This window comes from Pinus tabuliformis, chromosome 1_2 (genome assembly GCF_031772625.1).
Source record: "Pinus tabuliformis cultivar Carrire ecotype Pingquan chromosome 1_2, CPIR1, whole genome shotgun sequence".
In the NCBI taxonomy this organism is placed as follows: Eukaryota; Viridiplantae; Streptophyta; class Pinopsida; order Pinales; family Pinaceae; genus Pinus; species Pinus tabuliformis.
This window is the reverse complement of record NC_142298.1, coordinates 1009250250-1009273182: the sequence shown is the minus strand read 5'-3', so window position 1 is coordinate 1009273182 and position 22933 is coordinate 1009250250.

Genomic DNA, 22933 nt, shown 5'->3' with positions numbered 1-22933 from the left:
CAATTAATTCTACTAAATGTTGAAGGTAAGCATCATCTATTTCGGAGGTGAGATCTGTCACTAGATCTTGTAGAGTATCAAAGTGATGTAAGAGTTGAAGATCTGATTCAGTTTGTGAACAAATTTCTCTCACGGGGCTCTTTGGTAAGATTGATGGATCAAAGATAATATGATCTTTACAATTCTCTGATTTAGTACTGAATAAGCCTTGTTCAAAGTGTAAATCAAACTAGATATCTTGAAAGGTAACAAAGTTTTCATGGAGTGATTTGTCTCTATGAAGAAATATGTTGCTTGTCTGACTCTCAGTTCTAGGGGTTTTCCTTAAGATCTTTTCCGGATTGTCCACTATGGTAGGAGGGTTTGGATCTAGGTGGGATCTAGTAGAGATTCTTTTGGGAACCAGTGTTCAAATCTAACACACAGACAAATTGAATATACACAAGAGTAGAAAGGAGACCAATCTTAGGAATAATCTTATCATACAAAGCTTTTGACTGTGTACTATGAATTCGAATGAAATGATAAATTTTCAATAGGTCCCCAGTATGGTTGCCATTATGATATTGCTTTATGATTCTAAATATTGGCAAGACAAAATCACAAAAGATACATCAAACCACTTAAGAGTCTAGGATCTATCCCTCCTAGAGTCAGAGAGGGCTCTCTCTGTATATTTGATATTTGACTCTATTTTCAGTGTTTTAATGTGTTAGGCTAGATATAATAGTGAAAGATGTTTATTACTTGATTGCTTGGTTTTTTGTTTGTTTGGTTGGGGTAGGTCATATTTGAATCCTTTCCATTGGGCTATGGAGTCAAAGGTTGGGTGGTAACATCAATTTTCCAGAGAATTTGCAAGGCAAGCTAACTATATTTACTGGATCTAAAAGTAGAATGAAAAATGAGATGACATAATAATGATATCAGTAATTATTAAAAAGAAATTAAGTATTTCTTAATCATACATTAGAGGAAAACATTTAGATTGTAAACACAGATAGAAATAAGGTGCTCCAACATCATATCTTAATCTAGAATTTATGCTTTACAATAAGACTTAATGATGCACAATGAATAAACAGCAATACATTCAATCAGAGAAAGGAAGACATCACCAGGTTAACATAGTTCAAGTATCTTGCAAATGGTCCTTTTTATTGATGCTCTAGCTCAAAATTACAATGCTCCAAAAAGAACATATAGTTCAAAGACTCGGGTCCAAACACTAATACTTCCAATGCATGAAGTATTTAACAGAAACCTACAATGATTTCCTTATACACTTGGAAATTTGTTATTAACTACACTGAAAGAAAATTGACCAGTGTAACCACGAAGTGGACATGATGAGAAAATTGGGACATCTAGTCCTCTTTTTAGGATTTTGTTGCTGAGAAATTATTTTCATTGTAGTGGCTCTGCTAACATGGTTGGTGCTTACTTAGATCTACGTTGTCACTTCAACCATCCTTGTCTTGATCCTCTTGATAATCACACAGTTCACTCCATGCTTCTTCTTCTGGAATCTTGATCTTCATTAACCTGCATTATATTTCATCAGCTTCAGTGCAAAAGTACATTTGGTTGCGAACACGTGCTTCAGTTCATCCTCGATGTAGATTTGATTGTCGATAGCTTCCAGCAATGCTTTTCCTGTGATGTCGCCTTTAATGTTAGAGATATTTGCAGTAGCTTTGGCTATGCCTTGGATAATATTGACATAATCTTCTTTGGACATGAGTTTTTCATTAATAACAAACAGAGAAGGGAGAGATTTCTATTTTAAAGACTCAATTCTAATAAAAAACTTGTTTACTGTCAGCTCCAAATTCTGACATTTTTCTTCTAGCTGTACATTCAGGTTCTTCTTAGTTAACACCTTTTTCACCTCAAGAATAGCTTATGTTATATCTGCTACTCCCAGCTCTTCTAGCTCATACTTGTTCCTTGAATTGAGAACTTTGATTATCCTGTTGGTTGTTGTCGGCATGTCTCCTAGCTCTAGATTAGTAGTTGAAATAACTTCTTTAGCTTTTTCAACTAACTCCTTTTGTTCAAAGATAATTTGGATGTTGGGCCAAATTTCATTCATACCATTGATGATGTTATTCCAAATGATCTCCTTCACTCTTCCTAGAGTGTTTCCAATAGATGATTCTTTTCAGATTTTTGCAACTTTTCAATCAAGGTCTTTGTCCTCTGCATCTCCACCAAATGTGCACTTTTGGCCCTTTTGATTTGATCTTGCAGCACATTAACTTGAGTTTCTAGTCTCTTGATCTCCTCAATCTGAAGATTCATGCCCTCTATGGATCTGTCTAGTTGTTTTGTGCTACTTCCTGTCCATGTAGTAGTAGTTGTGAGAGGAAGAGCCTCCATAGTGGTACTGGCCAATTTTGTGGCCTTTTCTTTTTCTTGTACCATTTTCTCCATCTGTGCTTCCATTTGTTTAATTTGAAGAGACTGATCCATTATTAATTTCATCATCTCAGCCTTTTGGCTCTCTGTTTCCTGTATCTCCTTGGTCAAGGGATCATGTGTTGCAGGCATCTTGAGATGCTTCTTCTAAGCTGCTATATCCATTTATTTTTTCTTAATTATCTCTTCTACTGCTTTGACATCTGATGGATCATACCCAATTCTTACTACTAAGTCTTCCAAAGACTTAATTATGTTGTCATTTGATTGAGATGAAACCTTTTCCATCTTCAGCTGAGATTGAGCATTTGACAAGACCACCTGCATTTTGAATAAACTCATGGAAGTACTGGTTAGATTAGATGAGATCATTTCACCTGTTTTCTTGTGCATTTCCTGTTGATCAATAGGATGAACACTTTTGGCATCAAACTCAGAAGGAAATTTGTTTGTAATCTGTTGGAGTTTTAGGCTCTGATGTATGTGCTTCCAAGAATGCCATATGAATTTTTTCCTTTTTCATAATCAAAAAGCTGAGAGGATTCTGCCTTGGGTAGTTGCACTATGTTTCCAAAATTGAGCATAAGTGCTATTTTTCAATATCTCATTCATGATTTTAATCTCCCTAAAAGTGTCAAATACGGTCTCCTCCTTTTCTCCAATTACATTTGTAGATGTGGAAACTTGAAGAGACTATTGTCTTTCTTAAATTGGAGTGGCAGGAAGAGATTGACTTCCAGTTGGGAATGAATCCGGAATGTCACTAAGATTGATGACTGTTTGCTGCGGTGATTCTTTGCCTATGTCCATGTGCATCCTAGCCATTTTTCTAAATTTTAGTTTGAATTCATTTATAGAAGTATCAGTCCCTGATGATTGATCTTCCCTTTGCGTTTTCCCTGTTGTTCCCTTTTCTTGTTCTTTACCCTTGTTTGATATGTCTTATGTTCTCTACCTTTCCTTTTTCCTTGGAGTCTGTGCACTTGAAGAATAAATTATCGCTCCTTAGCCTCTTGCAGTGTATTAGGCATCCACTCAATCTGGCTCATATATTTTTCTATTTCAGGCCTTTGAGTATGAATGTAGGGTGTTGACTTCTTCTCCGCCCTTTTCTTGGAGATGATGCCCCATGGGTCATAGGACCATGTAAAACTGTGATTGAATTTCATTTCATTCAATCTCTTGTCTGCCTCCTCACCTGCTGCTCTGTTGTTGCAAATGAAAGGACCAATTTGGGATTTGATCCTAAATTGTGACTTTTTCTTAGTTTCTACAAAATGCACTTCATATGTGTTAATCATTTTCCTGATATATTCAAGTGCAAAGATCCTCATGGGGAAGAACTTGGCGGCTTGTAAGGGGCCAACTCACATCCATATACTCTTAATTTAGTATAGTTTTGGTACAAGTACCAATCTCATGTTCTTGCTTGATCTATCAACTGCATGATCCTTTTAATTTCTTCATTGATTCTGGGTTCTGTAGTTCCACTAAGGAGGCTCATTGCTGGGTGAACAAACATTTCTACAATTTTTTTGTAGTTGAAATCCTTTTGATCCTTCATTACTAAAGTTGTCCAGAAAATAACAGATTGGGGTTCACCTTCTTCATTCAGCTTGTTCATTGTAAACGGGAACTTGTTTGCCTGAAAATAAACAAACATATATACCAGAATTGAAGAGTACTGAAACACTTCCTCTGTGATGAAATTTGAAAATTGCTCATGGATGAAATCTGCTAGGAATTGACTGAAATTGAATAGGACGGAGGGATTTTATTCTATTCATAATATGGATACGAAACCTACAATAGCTTCATCAAGCCATTGATCTGAATAATAGCCTAGTAAATAAGAAAGAACAATGATTACATGTCTGATTCTATCAGGAAAAGTAGAGGAGGAATAATGAGGATTATTGTTTGGTAGTGGGGTTTTCTCAGTTATAAAGAGTTCTAAGGTTTTGGCTCTCTTGGTGAAGTCTGGCCTCTGATACATCTCACTGAGAATCTCATGAGAAAAGGGAGTGGTTCCTTTAATGATAGGATCCTGCATCATCTACATAATAGACTTGGCATCAATGGTAAACAATATGTGTCCTGTGTTGAAAAGTGTGCAACAAGAAATGCTTGTTGAGAGTGCAACAAGATGATGGAGCTTAGTGAAAAGAGTCACCTTCACTAAGTGGGCCCGCAGGCTATTTTTGGCGTAAGTCTATTTTTAGACTATGTCTATTTTTAGACATATGGATCATGTCTATGGATTGCAGGTTGCTGTTTATGGATGATTGATCAAGTTGGGAAAAAAATAGATGGACTTCTATTTTTGATGAAAGTGTGAGTGATCACAGTGTGAGTGATCATAGTGTGAGTGATCACAGTGTGAGTGATCAAAGTCAAAAAATAGAAAAGTCAAATATTATTATCTCACAATAATATTTGGACTATAAACTTAATCTTATTCTCTTGGAGCACTTCAGGATGAGCTACGGATGTGGTACATGCAGATCCCAGAGGGAAATACGTGGTTACCTATGGGATGACTAATATTTTCATGCATGACTTCAGTTAGAACTCAATCAGTTGAGTTTGGTGGAGTTGATGGAGTTGTGTTCAGTTTAGCCCTGTTAAACTGGTTGTATTTAGTCTAACTGGCAAATAGACTAGAGATGAGTTGGGTGAATTAGTTATTAATTAATTCACAAGTTATTAACTCATAATACAACTAATGAATACATCAATTAACTCAGTTGCATGTCAGTGCATGTTCAGTTCAGCAGGGACAAGTGGTAGAGAATCAGATTGCTATCAGTTGTGACTATAGTTGTGCACCAGATCTTGCACAATAAAGGGATTGAGTATGCCAATGAGTTAGCTCACGTATTTGCCCACATTATAGCTTGTGCTCACGTCCAACAAAGTGTGAGTGACTATTTTGTAGGTGAAATACGAGTTTGGGAAGTCATTCTCATCAGTTCTTGAGCAGGTATTGAGCAGTGGAGGCAGGCAAGCAGTGGAAGAGATTTGGAGATCAGATCTGAGCTGTATTGTGTGTAACAGGTGGAGATACTTGTGAGAAGTATTATGCTGTGTATTGTTACATGATTCAATCAATATAATATACAGATAGTGTGGGGTTTTTAGCGAGATGCTTTCCCCGGGATACATACTGTGTTAATGAGTTTGATTGATGCTTCTATGTGTGCCTGTGAATGTTTCTGCTTCTGTAAATTGATGATCAACGTAGAGGAGATTATGTATTATACATGTTCCGCTTATAATTGTATGATCAGGATAATCTTTGTGAATATGTGTTAAATTATTCAAAATTTCTACATGGTATCAGAGCTGCTTGATTTGTAGAAGAGATTTTTACAGGATATCAAGCGAGGATTGATCATCAGATCTATTATTCAGAAAGTGTTTACATCTTATTTCTTCAGGCAGAGTCTGTAATCGGGCCAGGTAGCCTCTGGATTCATCCTTCTTTTGGAAGGTGAGATATCCGGTGAATGCCCATACAGTCGATCTCTGTACAAGAAATACTTTGTTCTCACGAATTTTAGATCGAAAGTGGTTGAGTTTTGAGCTGGTGGAATTCGAATTTAATTCCAAAGCAAGAGATAAAACTCAGAAACATTCAGTGTGAGAATGGAGACAGTATGCCCTAGTATCTCACGAAGTTCACCCAATGCCGGGATGAGCTGGGAAGTGTGGGGGTGACTGTCGGATGAGGATGGTGAGTCTAGCACTCCTTGACCTTCCTAAGAGTTGGCATAGCTACCAGGACTCGGTGAATGGAAGGGAGAAACTGCCAGGATGGGAGAGACTTTGGTCGGATCTTGTGCAAGAGGAGATTAGACGGAGCACCAGAGACGGTTCTTCATCCATGCAGGATGAGGAGAACTGTGCCTTAGCGAGTAAGGCGAAGAAGGGGAAGGGGAAGGTTTCTCTTTCTGAATCCAGTTCTTCCAATGATGGGAAGAAGGTTGACAAGGCGAAGGTGAGATTATTTCGTTGTCATGAGTTGGGTCATTATGCTACTAATTGCCCAAAGAAGAAGTCCAAGAAGGGATCCGGGGAAGGATCTGAAGGTGAGCCAGCCTCACTTGCTTCACAATTTGAGTTGGACTTCACACTCTTCGCATGCATGGTTTCATCCATGGTGGGAAGTGGTTGGTTTCTTGACAGTGGAGCTTCTTTCCACATGACCGGTGACAAAAGTTTGTTCAGTACTTTGGAGGAGAAAGATCTCCAGATACTCGTAGGGATGGGTAATGATGAGAAGTATAGTGTCTCAGGTGTAGGCACGATTATTTTTCAAAGGGAGCATGGAGCTCGCCTTACCTTGACCGATGTCAAGTATGTACCGGGACTGAAGAGAAACTTGGTGTTGATCGCGATGTTGGAAGACAGAGGCTATGATGTGGTCTTTAGTAAGGGAAAGGTTTTCCTTAGACACATCATCACTAGACAGGTGAAGCAGATTGGTTCACAGGTCAAGAACCTGTATGCTCTTGAGGTTCAAGATGCATGCAAAGCCTTGAGCAACGAGGCAACTGATGGAGACTTGGTGGTTGAGAGGGAGCATATATTACCTCTCAACATGCAGAGCCAGAAGAAGTCTCAGATGATTGTGGAGGAGCCACGATTGGTGCAGCAGCTTCAGGAGGTTGTGGAGGAGCCACAACAGGGGAAGTTGAGAGGAGATCGAGTAGAGACATCTACTCATCCAGAGACCTCCAGTAGGGGGAAACTTCGAGCCAGGTGGGCTGAGGGATCGCATGCAGCCATACCTCCAGGTAGGAGGTGGGGTGATGTGGATTGATTGTCCCAAGGAGGAGGGGCAGGATCCTTGAGGTACCCAACCTCTTGGATGAGACCTTGCTACGGGAGCCCAGATGTGTAGTAGCAGGAACTGACTGATTGGGTAGAGACAGATGCGGATGGAGCGGCAGAGAGAGCGACAGTGCAGGGAATCCCAAGACAGCGCATAGCTAGCAGGCTGTAGCAATGCGAGAGGCACAAGTGTTTTGCACAGTGCTAGATGGCACAGAGAGGTGTGCAATGGTGCGAGATGCATGGAGATGTTGCAGTAGCGCAGATGTCAGAGAGGGAGCACTTGTCAGCAGCAGGTAGAGCTTCAGCATCAGAGGGTGTTTCTATCCCAACAGGGAGGTCAGTTGGGAGGTGCAGTGCGGATGCAATGCTGGGAGATAGAACCAGCAGCAGCACGGATGCAGTCAGAGATCAAAGTGACAGAGGCTAGAGCAGCAAGATACTAAAGAGCACAGAGATGCAGAGTTTTAGTCGACAGAGGCAATAACAGTCAGAGACTTTGATGACAGAGCAAGTGGACCGGCCAGATGTGTTCCATGGAGAACATTCTAGAGTTACAGGATCGGGTTTGAGAGGAAGCCTTTCTTGTTGAGAGGGAGTGTTGAAAAGTGTGCAACAAGAAATGCTTGTTGAGAGTGCAACAAGATGATGGAGCTTAGTGAAAAGAGTCGCCTTCACTAAGTGGGCCCGCAGGCTATTTTTGGCGCAAGTCTATTTTTAGACTATGTCTATTTTTAGACATATGGATCATGTCTATGGATTGCAGGTTGCTGTTTATGGATGATTGATCAAGTTGGGAAAAAAATAGATGGACTTCTATTTTTGATGAAAGTGTGAGTGATCACAGTGTGAGTGATCATAGTGTGAGTGATCACAGTGTGAGTGATCAAAGTCAAAAAATAGAAAAGTCAAATATTATTATCTCACAATAATATTTGGACTATAAACTTAATCTTATTCTCTTGGAGCACTTCAGGATGAGCTACGGATGTGGTACATGTAGATCCCAGAGGGAAATACGTGGTTACCTATGGGATGACTAATATTTTCATGCATGACTTCAGTTAGAACTCAACAGTTGAGTTTGGTGGAGTTGATGGAGTTGTGTTCAGTTTAGCCCTGTTAAACTGGTTGTATTTAGTCTAACTGGCAAATAGACTAGAGATGAGTTGGGTGAATTAGTTATTAATTAATTCACAAGTTATTAACTCATAATACAACTAATGAATACATCAATTAACTCAGTTTCATGTCAGTGCATGTTCAGTTCAGCAGGGACAAGTGGTAGAGAATCAGATTGCTATCAGTTGTGACTATAGTTGTGCACCAGATCTTGCACAATAAAGGGATTGAGTATGCCAATGAGTTAGCTCACGTATTTGCCCACATTATAGCTTGTGCTCACGTCCAACAAAGTGTGAGTGACTATTTTGTAGTTGAAATACGAGTTTGGGAAGTCATTCTCATCAGTTCTTGAGCAGGTATTGAGCAGTGGAGGCAAGCAAGCAGTGGAAGAGATTTGGAGATCAGACCTGAGCTGTATTGTGTGTAACAGGTGGAGATACTTGTGAGAAGTATTGTGCTGTGTATTGTTACATGATTCAATCAATATAATATACAGATAGTGTGGGGTTTTTAGCGAGATGCTTTCCCCGGGATACATACTGTGTTAATGAGTTTGATTGATGCTTCTATGTGTGCCTGTGAATGTTTCTGCTTCTGTAAATTGATGATCAACGTAGAGGAGATTATGTATTATACATGTTCCGCTTATAATTGTATGATCAGGATAATCTCTGTGAATATGTGTTAAATTATTCAAAATTTCTACATGGTATCAGAGCTGCTTGATTTGTAGAAGAGATTTTTACAGGATATCAAGCGAGGATTGATCATCAGATCTATTATTCAGAAAGTGTTTACATCTTATTTTTTCAGGCAGAGTCTGTAATCGGGCCAGGTAGCCTCTGGATTCATCCTTCTTTTGGAAGGTGAGATATCTGGTGAATGCCCATACAGTCGATATCTGTATAAGAAATACTTTGTTCTCACGAATTTTAGATCGGAAGCGGTTGAGTTTTGAGCTGGTGGAATTCGAATTTAATTCCAAAGCAAGAGATAAAACTCAGAAACATTCAGTGTGAGAATGGAGACAGTATGCCCTAGTATCTCACGAAGTTCACCCAATGCCGGGATGAGCTGGGAAGTGTGGGGGTGACTGTCGGATGAGGATGGTGAGTCTAGCACTCCTTGACCTTCCTAAGAGTTGGCATAGCTACCAGGACTCGGTGAATGGAAGGGAGAAACTGCCAGGATGGGAGAGACTTTGGTCGGATCTTGTGCAGGAGGAGATTAGACGGAGCACCAGAGACGGTTCTTCATCCATGCAGGATGAGGAGAACTGTGCCTTAGCGAGTAAGGCGAAGAAGGGGAAGGGGAAGGTTTCTCTTTCTGAATCCAGTTCTTCCAATGATGGGAAGAAGGTTGACAAGGCGAAGGTGAGATTCTTTCGTTGTCATGAGTTGGGTCATTATGCTACTAATTGCCCAAAGAAGAAGTCCAAGAAGGGATCCGGGGAAGGATCTGAAGGTGAGCCAGCCTCACTTGCTTCACAGTTTGAGTTGGACTTCACACTCTTCGCATGCATGGTTTCATCCATGGTGGGAAATGGTTGGTTTCTTGACAGTGGAGCTTCTTTCCACATGACCGGTGACAAAAGTTTGTTCAGTACTTTGGAGGAGAAAGATCTCCAGATACTCGTAGGGATGGGTAATGATGAGAAGTATAGTGTCTCAGGTGTAGGCACGATTATTTTTCAAAGGGAGCATGGAGCTCGCCTTACCTTGACCGATGTCAAGTATGTACCGGGACTGAAGAGAAACTTGGTGTTGATCGCGATGTTGGAAGACAGAGGCTATGATGTGGTCTTTAGTAAGGGAAAGGTTTTCCTTAGACACATCATCACTAGACAGGTGAAGCAGATTGGTTCACAGGTCAAGAACCTGTATGCTCTTGAGGTTCAAGATGCATGCAAAGCCTTGAGCAGCGAGGCAACTGATGGAGACTTGGTGGTTGAGAGGGAGCGTATATTACCTCTCAACATGCAGAGCCAGAAGAAGTCTTAGATGATTGTGGAGGAGCCACGATTGGTGCAGCAGCTTCAGGAGGTTGTGGAGGAGCCACAACAGGGGAAGTTGAGAGGAGATCGAGTAGAGACATCTACTCATCCAGAGACCTCCAGTAGGGGGAAACTTCGAGCCAGGTGGGCTGAGGGATCGCATGCATCCATACCTCCAGGTAGGAGGTGGGGTGATGTGGATTGATTGTCCCAAGGAGGAGGGGCAGGATCCTTGAGGTACCCAACCTCTTGGATGAGACCTTGCTACGGGAGCCCAGATGTGTAGTAGCAGGAACTGACTGATTGGGTAGAGACAGATGCGGATGGAGCGGCAGAGAGAGCGACAGTGCAGGGAATCCTAAGACAGCGCATAGCTAGCAGGCTGTAGCAATGCGAGAGGCACAAGTGTTTTGCACAGTGCTAGATGGCACAGAGAGGTGTGCAATGGTGCGAGATGCATGGAGATGTTGCAGTAGCGCAGATGTCAAAGAGGGAGCACTTGTCAGCAGCAGGTAGAGCTTCAGCATCAGAGGGTGTTTCTATCCCAACAGGGAGGTCAGTTGGGAGGTGCAGTGCGGATGCAATGCTGGGAGATAGAACCAGCAGCAGCACGGATGAAGTCAGAGATCAAAGTGACAGAGGCTAGAGCAGTAAGATACTGAAGAGCACAGAGATGCAGAGTTTTAGTCGACAGAGGCAATAACAGTCAGAGACTTTGATGACAGAGCAAGTGGAACGACCAGATGTGTTCCATGGAGAACATTCTAGAGTTACAGGATCGGGTTTGAGAGGAAGCCTTTCTTGTTGAGAGGGAGTGTTGAAAAGTGTGCAACAAGAAATGCTTGTTGAGAGTGCAACAAGATGATGGAGCTTAGTGAAAAGAGTCGCCTTCACTAAGTGGGCCCGCAGGCTATTTTTGGCGCAAGTCTATTTTTAGACTATGTCTATTTTTAGACATATGGATCATGTCTATGGATTGCAGGTTGCTGTTTATGGATGATTGATCAAGTTGGGAAAAAAATAGATGGACTTCTATTTTTGATGAAAGTGTGAGTGATCACAGTGTGAGTGATCATAGTGTGAGTGATCACAGTGTGAGTGATCAAAGTCAAAAAATAGAAAAGTCAAATATTATTATCTCACAATAATATTTGGACTATAAACTTAATCTTATTCTCTTGGAGCACTTCAGGATGAGCTACGGATGTGGTACATGCAGATCCCAAAGGGAAATACATGGTTACCTATGGGATGACAAATATTTGCATGCATGACTTCAGTTAGAACTCAATCAGTTGAGTTTGGTGGAGTTGATGGAGTTGTGTTTAGTTTAGCCCTGTTAAACTGGTTGTATTTAGTCTAACTGGCAAATAGACTAGAGATGAGTTGGGTGAATTAGTTATTAATTAATTCACAAGTTATTAACTCATAATACAACTAATGAATACATCAATTAACTCAGTTGCATGTTAGTGCATGTTCAGTTCAGCAGGGACAAGTGGTAGAGAATCAGATTGCTATCAGTTGTGACTATAGTTGTGCACCAGATCTTGCACGATAAAGGGATTGAGTATGCCAATGAGTTAGCTCACGTATTTTCCCACATTATAGCTTGTGCTCACGTCCAACAAAGTGTGAGTGACTATTTTGTAGGTGAAATACGAGTTTGGGAAGTCATTCTCATCAGTTCTTGAGCAAGTATTGAGCAGTGGAGGCAGGCAAGCAGTGGAAGAGATTTGGAGATCAGATCTGAGCTGTATTGTGTGTAACAGGTGGAGATACTTGTGAGAAGTATTGTGCTGTGTATTGTTACATGATTCAATCAATATAATATACAGATAGTGTGGGGTTTTTAGCGAGATGCTTTCCCCGGGATACATACTGTGTTAATGAGTTTGATTGATGCTTCTATGTGTTCCTGTGAATGTTTCTGCTTCTGTAAATTGATGATCAACGTAGAGGAGATTATGTATTATACATGTTCCGCTTATAATTGTATGATCAGGATAATCTCTGTGAATATGTGTTAAATTATTCAAAATTTCTACATCCTGTTGGGGCCATCACTTCCCTTTGTTGTGGGTTATAGCATAAGTGGCATTTCCTGATTAGTTCTGGGAAGCTATGGGTTTTAGGAAAGATATAGAAGGGAAAATTAGTGTCCCAAAGCCCTATGTCATCCACTTCATCCAGAAATTTATCATCCCACCAGTAGTAGATTTCAAATAAATCAAACCCTGAGAGTGTCTCATGTATTTTGAAGTCTCTATCTGCAAGGGGTATGTGATCCAAATCCACTGGTGGGTGTACCATTGGATTAAGCACCTCCAGTTCTTTCTTCTTTGGTGGCATGGTTGTTTAGTGCAAAAAACCTTTAAAGTTGAACTGTGTTGGATTTGCATTTGAACTGCAACAGAAAGGGATGAGAATAAATGGGAATTCAAAGAGGGAGAAAGAAAGGGAATGAACATGAAGTGGGATTTGAGAAGGGGGAGGCTTGACAATTGCAGAAAAATTGAGTTTTATGCGACTGTGTGGTTGTTTCAATGTGCTGACTTCTTTCTCTGTGTATGCCTGGATGAGTTTTGAATTGCACATGGAAGTAGATAGAGCACATTAAAATTTGTAAATGGCTTGAAATGGTGCATTTTTAGTTTTGGGGTGTTCCCATTGGATTGGCCTGAAGTGGCGTAGGTTCGTTGGCCAATGGTCCAGCCAATTGAATGCACAATGGTAGAGCGCGAGAATGTAGGTGATAGGCAGATGGGAAAAAATGGTGTCATGAGGTGGCGGGAGTGGTAAACGGTTAGAACGGGGGACGTGGTTTAGAGAAGGCGGAAACCATTTTTATGGGGAACCTGGGAGCGATAAGCAGAATGAGCGAGGGGGGGTATGAAATCCCGAGAGTGTGACATGTCAGTGGTTCAAAACCACCGATTTTGTACCCACCCCCCCATCGGCATTAACTTTTGGAGGGTGTGGGGGGGCCAGAAAGTGATATTGGTTGTCAGATCGGATGGTGGGTGCGGAGATTCGATGAGAGGATAGGGGTTTGTTATGTTTGATGTGATGGGTACGTGAGTGGTGGGGTAGGATAATTAATAGGGGGTGGAATATTGAATATAGGGGTATGGAATAAGGTTAGGGAAAATAACATAAGACCCTTTCCCCTTTTTAATTTCTTTTCCTGAAATTAGGAAAAAACATTGAGATATGTTATCAAACCTTAAAAGAACTTTTCATGTCTTTTTCCCTTTGCAATTTTGCGTAACGTACCTATCTTTATTTTTCTAATCTAACATTTTCTCTTTCTTTTTGCATTTGCAGGGTGCATTTGGACCTGCAAACCCTTTCACTTTTTCTTTTTATTTCTAACCTACTCAATCACTTATTTCTCCCATTGGTCCAGATTGAACAATTGAACCAATTTCCTTTCTACCTAGTTGTTGATTTTCCAAGCTTAAACTATTTGGCAGATCTTTATTTACTACCCTATCAATAGAAATTGAAGTTTGTTCAATCATTATTAGACTGTATGATTTGAACATCATTTGGGGTTTTCTTTTTCTTCTCATTTTTTTTCTCTTTTGTACTTTTTCTCCTGTTTTTACATACCCTCTTTTTATTTCTTTTCTTTTCTCTTTTTTTGTGAAATCAATTGAATATTGAAATCTATGAACAATTTGAAATCTACAAACCGTGAAATAATCAATCACCTTGAGATCCTATAAATTATAGGACCCTAACAGTGGCTCCAGCTAGGGATGGCACTTCTTAGTTTGAAGTGTCAGGAACATATGACCAAGACCTTTGAGTCCTTCAAATTTGTGTTATCTTCAATCTGATTTCTTTTTGTCAAATGAATTATCCAACTAAAACCCCAATATACTGTGATATTTACAATGGAGTGAGGAAATCTGTGTAGTCATGAAAAGTTATGCTTCAACATCCTACCATTGACAGGACCTCCTAACAATTCTATTCCATCTAACTCTTTGAGGAAAAATGCATTATTCCCTCTGAAAGCAGAAATAATATACGGACCCTTCCACAGATTTTCAAATTTACCATGTTTCTCTTTGTCTTCTATTCTTGAGTCCCATTTTAGCACTTTATCTCCTAGGTTGAAATCGTCAGCTTTGGTTCTTTTATCAAATATCTTCTTTATGTTTTCCTGGACCACTTGAGTTCTATTTTATACCTCTTCTTTGGATTGTTGCAATTGAATTGTATAATTTATCCTTCTCTGTATATCATTTGGTTCACTTTTCACCTTCATAATGATCTTCATGACTGGCACTCCCATAGAAGAAGGGAAAACTGCATCTATTCCATAAACTAGTTGAAATGGGGACATGCCAATGAATTTCTTTCTAGTCGATCTATCATCCCATAAATCATAAATCAATTTGTTATGCCATGAATTTTTATTGTCCTCAAGAATCTTCTTAATGATGTTTACCAAACTTTTATTGGAGGATTCAGCCAACCCATTACCTTGAGGGTATTAAGATGTTGAATCACCCAAATAAATATAGTACTTATGACAGAAATCCATCATATTTTTTTCTTTGAAAGTTGCAGCATTATCAGTGATCAATTTCCTAGGACAACCAAATCTGGAAAGGATATTGGTTTCAAGGAATTGTATAATAACATAATCAGTAGCAGCTCTGGAAGGGATGGCTTCTATCCATTTGGTGAAGTAGTATGTGGTTGTTAGGATCCATTTGTGTTGGGCAGAGGATGGAGGATGAATTTCACCAATGAAATCCAATCCCCACTATTGGAAAGGACTTTCAACAGAGATGGGTTTTAGGGGAAAACATAGTAATTTTCTCTTCCCTTCAAATATTTGGCATTTATGACAAGCATTTACCATCTTATGGATGTCTGGGGAAAGTGTAGGCCAATAGAAACCAGCCGTGAGGATTTTATTAGCAATTGTTTTCCAATAAAGATGGCCTCCACAGTCACATTCATGGAATTCCTACATAACTTTTTCAACATCATCTTTTAACAAACATCTGAGTAAGACACCTCCAACATCTTTCCAATATAATGTACTATCAACAATGCAAAATTTGACTGCTTTTAATTTAAGAAATCTAGCCTTTGTTTTGGATAATCCAAGAGGAGCATTTAAATTGAACATAACATATAAAAGGTTTGCATACCAGGGGGAATGTATATATGCCTCATCTATTATTGGAGTCGCTAGTTCCTCAAGATCGTCCAGAGCAAATACCATGTTAATATCTAATGCATTGAAATTTGATTCAGCCATCAATTTGGGTAATCCATATCCTTTGATCACCTTGGTGGGCTTGATTTCTATATCATATTCCAAAATCACAGCTATCCATTTGCCTCTCTTCCCATCGGGTCCATTTTGTGTGAGAATATCTTTGACAACTACATTAGGCACATAAGCAATGATATGAGAATGTAAAATGTACACCCTAAAATATTTTATCGAATTGACTAGAAAAAATGCTTGTTTTTCCATGATATGTGCAGGTTTAGATGTGAGGGAAGAATCTGCTAGGTTTAAAGCAGTTAATTCTACTGAATGTTTAAGGTAAGAATCATCGATTTCAGAGGTGAGATATGTCACTATATCTTCTAGAGTATCAAAATGTTGTAAGAGCTGAAGATCTGATTCGGTTTGTGAAGAAAGTTCTCTCACTGGCTCTTTGGTAAGATTGATGGATCAAAGATAATATGATCTTTCCAATTCTTTGATTTAGTCCTGAATAAGCCTTGTTCAAAGTGTAAATCAAATTGGATATCTTGAAAGGTAACAAATTTTTTAGGGAGTGAGTTGGCTCTGTGAAGAAATTTGTTGCTTGTCTGACTCTCAGTTCTAGGGGTTTTCCTTAAGATCTTTTCAGGATTGTCCACTATGGTAGGAGGATTTGGATCTGGGTGGGATCTAGTAGAGATTATTTTAGGAGCCAGTGTTCAGATCTAACACATGTACAAACTGAATATACACAAGAGTAGAAAGGAGACCAATCTTAGGAATAATCTTATCATACAAAGCTTTTGACTGGGTACTCTAAATTCGAATGAAATGATAAATTTTCAATAGGTCCCCAATATGGTCGCCACTATGTTATTGTTCTATGATTCTAAATATTGGAAATACAAAATAACAAAAGATACATCAAACCACTTAAGAGTCTAGGATCTATCCCTCCTAGACTCGAAGAGGGCTCTCTATGTATATTTGAGATTTGACTCTATTTTCATTGTTTTGATATGTTAGGCTAGATATAATAGTGAAAGAGGTTTATTACTTGATTTATTGGTTGTTTGTTTGTTTGGTTGGGGTAGGTCATATTTGAATCCTTTCCATTGGGCTATGGAGTCAAAGGTTGGCTGGTAATATCAATTTTCGAGAGAATTTGCAAGGAAAGCAAACTATATTTACTGGATCTAGAAGCAAAATGAAAAATCAGATGACAGAATAATGATATCAGTAATGATTAAAAAGAAATTAAGTATTTCTTAATTATACATCAGAGGAAAACATTTAGATTGTAAACACGGATAGAAATAAGGTGCTCCAACATCATATCTTAATCTAGAATTTCTGCTTTACAATAATACTTAATGATGCACAATAAATAAACAGCAATATATTCAATCACAAAAAGGAAGACATCACCAGATTAACACAATTAAAGTATCTTGCAAACGGTCATTTTTATTGATGCTCTAGCTCAAAATTACAATGCTCCAAAAAGAAAAGATAGTTCAAAGACTTGGGCCCAACCCCTAATACTTCCAATGCATGAAGTATTTAACAAAAACCTACAATGATTGCCTTATACACTTGGCAATTTGTTATTAATTACACTGAAATAAAATTGACTAGTGTAACCACGAAGTGGCCACGATGAGAAAATTGGGACATCTGGTCCTCTTTTTAGGGATGTTGTTGCTGAGAAATTAATTTCGTTGTAGTGGCTCTGCTGACATGGCTGGTGCTAACTCAGATCTACGTTGTCACTTCAATCATCCTTGTCTTTCTCCTCTTGATAATCACACAGGTCACTCCATGCTTCTTCATCTGGAATCTTGATCTTCATTAACCTCCTGTATATTTAATCAGCTTCAGTGTATCTCGCAAAAGTACGTTTGACTGTGAACATGTGCTTCAGTTCATGTTGGATGTAGATTTGATTGCTCATAGCTTCCAACAATGCTTTTCCTGTGATGTTTCCTTTAATGTTAAAGAGATTTGTAGCATCTTTGGATATGCCTTGGAGCTTATTGACATAATCTTCTCTAGCCATGATTTTTTCATTAATAACAAACAGAGAAGGGAGACCTTTCTGTGTTAAAGGCTCAATTTTGTTAAAACACATCTTTACTATCAGCTCCAAATTCTGACATTTTTCTTCTAGTTGTACATTCAAGTTCTTCTTAGTTAACACCTTTTTCACCTCAAGAATAGTTTATGTTCTGTCTGCTACTGCCAACTCATACCTATTCCTTGAATTGAGAAATTTGATTATCCTGTTGGTTGTTGTTGGCATGTCGCCCAACTCTAGATTAGAAGGTGAAATAGCTTCTTTACCTTTTTCAACTAACTCGTTTTGTTCAATGATAATTTCGATGTTGGCCCAAATTTCATTCATAGCATTGATGATGTTATTCCAAATGATCTCCTTCTCTCTTCATAGAGTGTTGCCAATAGATGATTCTTTTTCAGATTTTTGCATTTTTTTCAATCAAGCTCTTCGTCCTCAACATCTCCATCGAAGGTGCACTTTTGTCCCTTTTTATTTGATCCTGTAGCACATTAACTTGAGTTTCTAGTCTCTTGATCTCCTCAGTCTGAAGATTCATGCCCTCCATGGATCTAGCTAGTTGTTATGTACTACTTCCTATCACTGTAGCAGCAGTTGCTGGAGTGGTTGTAGGAAGAGTTGTGGGAGGAAGAGCCTCCATAATGGTGCTGGCCAATTTTGTTTCCTTTTATTTTTCTTGTACCATTTTCTCCATCTTTGCTTCCATTTGTTTAATTTGAAGAGACTACTCCAACTTCATCATGTCAGCCTTTTGGCTCTATGTTTCCTCTATCTCCTTGGTCAAGGGATCATGTATTACAGGCATCTTGAGCTGCTTCTTCAGAGTTGCTATATCCATTTATTTTTTCTTAATTATCTCTTCTAATGCTTTTACATTTGAGGGATCATACCCAATTGTTACTTCTAAGTCTTCCAAAGACTTAATTTTATTGTCCTTTGATTGAGATGAAATATTTTCCATCTTTATCTAAGATTGAGCATTTGACAAGGCCACCTGCATTTTGAATAAACTCATGGAAGTACTCGTTAGAGTAGATGAGATCATTTCACCTATTTGCTTGTGCATTTCCAGTTGATCAATAGGATGAACACTTCTAGCATCAAACTTAAAAGAAGTTTGTTTGTAATCTATTTGAGTTTTAGGCTTTGTTGTCTGTGCTTCCAAGAATGTCATATTCATTTTGCCTTTTTCAGAATAAAAAAGATGAGAGGATTCAGCCTTGGGTAGTTGCACTATGTTTCCAAAATTGAGCATAAGTGCTCTTTTTCAATATCTCATTCCTGATTTTAATCTCTCTGAAAGTGTCAAAGACGGTCTCCTCATTTTCTCCAGTTACATTTGTAGATGTGGAAACTTGAAGAGACTAATGTCTTTCTGAAATTGGAGTGGTGGGAAGAAATTGACCTCCAGTTGGGGATGAATCTGGAATGTCACTAGGATTGATGACTGTTTGTTGTGGTGATTCGTTTCCTATGTCCTTGTGCATCCTGGCCCTTTTTCTAAATTTTATTTTGAATTCCTTCATAGAAGTATCAATCCCTGATGATTGATCTTCCCTTGGCCTTTTCCCTGTTATTCCCTTTTCTTGTTCTTTACCCTTGTCTGATATGTCTTATGTTCTCTGCCTTTCTTGTGGCCTTGAAGTCTATGCACTTGAAGAAGAAATTACTTGTTCCTCAGCCTCTTGCATTGTATCAGGCATCCACTCAATCCAGTTCATATATTTTTCTATTTCAGGCCTTTGAGTGTGAATGTAGGGTGTTGACTTCTTCTCTGCCATTTTCTTGGAGATGATGCCCCATGGGTCATAGGACCATGCAAACCTGTGATTGAATATCATTTCCTTCAATCTCTTGTCTACCTCCTCACCTGTTGCTCTGTTGTGGCAAATGAAAGGACCAATCTTGGATCTGATCCTAAATTGTGACTTTTTCTTAGCTGCTACAAAATGCACTTCATCTGTGTTAATAATTTGCCTGATATATTCAAGTGCGAAGATCCTAATGGGGAGGAACTTTGGCAGTTTGTAAGGGGCCAACTCACATCCATATACTCTTAATTTAGTATAATTTTGGTACAAGTACCAATCTGATGTTCTTGCTTGATCTGTCAACTACATGATCCTTTTAATTTCTTCACTGATTATGGGTTCTATAGCCCCACTGAGGAGGCTCATTGCTGGGTGAAGAAACATTTCTACAAATGTTTTGTAGCTGAAATCCTTTTCATCCTTCATTACTAAAGTTGTCTAGAAAATAGCAGATTGGGGTTCACCTTCTTCATTCAGCTTGCTCATTGTAAACGGGAACCTGTCTGCCTGAAAATAAACAAACATATATACCAGAACTGAAGAGTATTAAAATACTTCCTTTGTGATGAAATTTTCAATTGCTCATGGATGGCATATGCTAGGAATTGACTGAAATTGAATAGGATAGAGGGCTTTGACTTTGTTGATAATATGGATAGGAAACCTATAATAGCTTCATCAAGCCACTGATCTGAATAATAGCCTAATAAATAAGAAAGAAAAGCAACTATATGTTTGGTTCTATCAGGAAAAGCAAAGGAGGAATAAGGAGGATTCTTGCTTGGCAGTGGGGTTTTCTCAGTCATAAAGAGTTCTAAGGTTTTGGCTCTCTTGGTGAAGTCTAGCCTCTGATACATCTCACTAAGAATCTCATGGGAAAAGGGAGTGGTTCCTTCAATGATAGGAGCCTGCATTATCTACATAATAGACTTGGCATCAATGGTAAACAATATGTGTCCTGTTGGGGCCGTCACTGCCCTTTTTTGTGGGTTATAGCATAGGTTGTTTTGGGAAGCTATGGGTTTTAGGAAAGATATAGAAGGGAAAATTAGTGTCCCAGAGCCCTATGTCATCCACTTCATCCACAAATTTATCCTCCCACCAGCAATAGATGTCAAATAAATCAAACTCTGAGAGTGTCTCATGTATTTTGAAGTCGCTGCCTACAAGGGGTATGTGATCCAAATCCACTGGTGGGTGCACCATTGGATTAAACACCTCCAGTTCTTTATTCTCTGGTGGCATGGTTTTTTTCTGCAAAAAATCTTTAAACCTGAACTGTGTTGGATTTGCAGTTGAACTGCAACAGAAAGGGATGAGAAGAAATGGGAATTCAAAGAGGGAGAAAGAAAGGGAATGAACAAGAAGTGGGATTCAAGAAGGGGAATGCTTGACAATTGCAGAAAAATTGAGTTTTCTGCTACTGTGTGGTTGTTTTAGTGTGCTCACTACTTTCTCTGTGTATAACTGGATGATTTTTGAATTACACCTGTAAGTAGATAGGGCACGTTAAAGTTTGTAAATTGCGTGAAATGGTGCATTTTTTATTTTTGTGATGTTCCCGTTGGATTGGCCTGAAGTGGCGTGGGTCCATTGGCTAATGGTCCAGCCAATTGAATGCGCAACGGTAGAGCGTGAGAATTTAGGTGATAGGCTGATGGGACAGAATGGATTCGTGAGGTGGCGGGAGTCGTAAACGGTTAGAACGGGGGAGGTGGTTTAGAGAAGGCGGAAACCACTTTTCGGGGGGACTTGGGAGCAGTAAGTGGAATGAGCGAGGGGGGTGTGAAATCCCTAGAGTGTGACACGTCAGTGGTTTGAAACCACTGATTTCAAACCCCCCGCCCCTCGGTATTAACTTTCAGAGGGTGAGGGGGGGCTGGAAAGTGATATGGGTCATCAGATTGGATGGTGGATGCGGAGATTTGATGAGAGGTGAGGGGTGGGTTATGTTTGATGCGATGGGTACATGAGTGGTGGGGTAGGAGAATTAATAAGGTGCGGAATATTGAATATAGGGGTATGGAATAAGGTTAGGGAAAATAACATAAGACCCATTCCCCTTTTTAATTTCTTTTCTCGACATTACGAAAAAACATTGCGATATGTCATCAAACCTTAAAAGAACTTTTCATGTCTTTTTCCCTTTGCAACTCTGCTTAGCCTACCTATCTTTATTTTTCTAATCTAACCTTTTTTATTTCTTTTTGCATTTGCAGGGTGCATTTGGACCTGTAGACCCTTTCACTTTTTCTTTTTATTCCTAACCTAATCTATCACCTATTTCTCCCATTGGTCTAGATTGAATAGTTGAATCAATTCCCTTTCTACCTAACTCCTAATTTTCCAAGCTTAAATTGTTTGGCAGATCTTTATTTTCTACCCTATCAACAAAAATTGAAATTTGTTCAATCATGCTAAGACTGTATGATTTGAACAGCATTTGGGGTTTTCTTTTTCTTCTCATTTTTTTCTCTTTTGTTCTTTTTCTCCTTTTTTTACATACCCTCTTTTTACTTCTTTTCTTTTCTCTTTTTTTGTGAAATAAATTGAATATTGAAATCTATGAACAATTTGAAATCTGAAAACTGTGAAATACTCAATCACCTTGAGATCCTATAAATTATAGGACCCTAACACAACCAAATGACAAAATGTTGGAGATATCTTGGTAAGTAAAATATAAATATAGCCTTTGATATTGAATTCAAATCTCCTCTTCAACCCATCTGCCATATTAATGGGCATCCCATGACAGAGTCATGTCGTAATATACAAAACAATATATTTCTTTTTTGGACAGGAAAATACAAGGAGAGAATTAATATGTCACAAACCTTGCCACCTTCATTATTGTATTGAAATGTAATTTGAAAAACAAAGGTAGATGAAATTATTTTTCTTTGCTTAAAACCAAAACATATTTTATCAAGAAATCAACCAAAGTTGTGTGAAAATGCATATGATGAAAGAGTAAATTAGTGTTCAATGCTCCTCTTCTGGCATAGTCTAGTCTAACTATTCAGATCGGGGATGTATCAGAGCTAGGGTCGAATATCCACTGTGCAAGCCACTTAGTGCCATCACCTTACTCTAGCAGCGTTCATTAAAACAGAGCTGTTGAAGGATCTGTCCAGGAAATCGGAAATCGCTGCAAAGAAGAGAGTCTAGGAAAAGGATCTATTTAGGAAATAACTGAGCAACATTAAGACAGTTGTTACAAGAAATAAAAAGGTCGTGGGCATATGGTGAAACGTGCCATGAAGCCTAAAATGTGGAGTGCGTAAGTGCTTTACGTGGAGTTCGTAATTTTTTTTTATCAAGCTTGCACGTATACAAACCAACATATGTATGTGTGAAATGTGAAAAGGTTAAAACATTATATATGTTTTTTATATTTATATAATTATATGTTGGAATTTTGA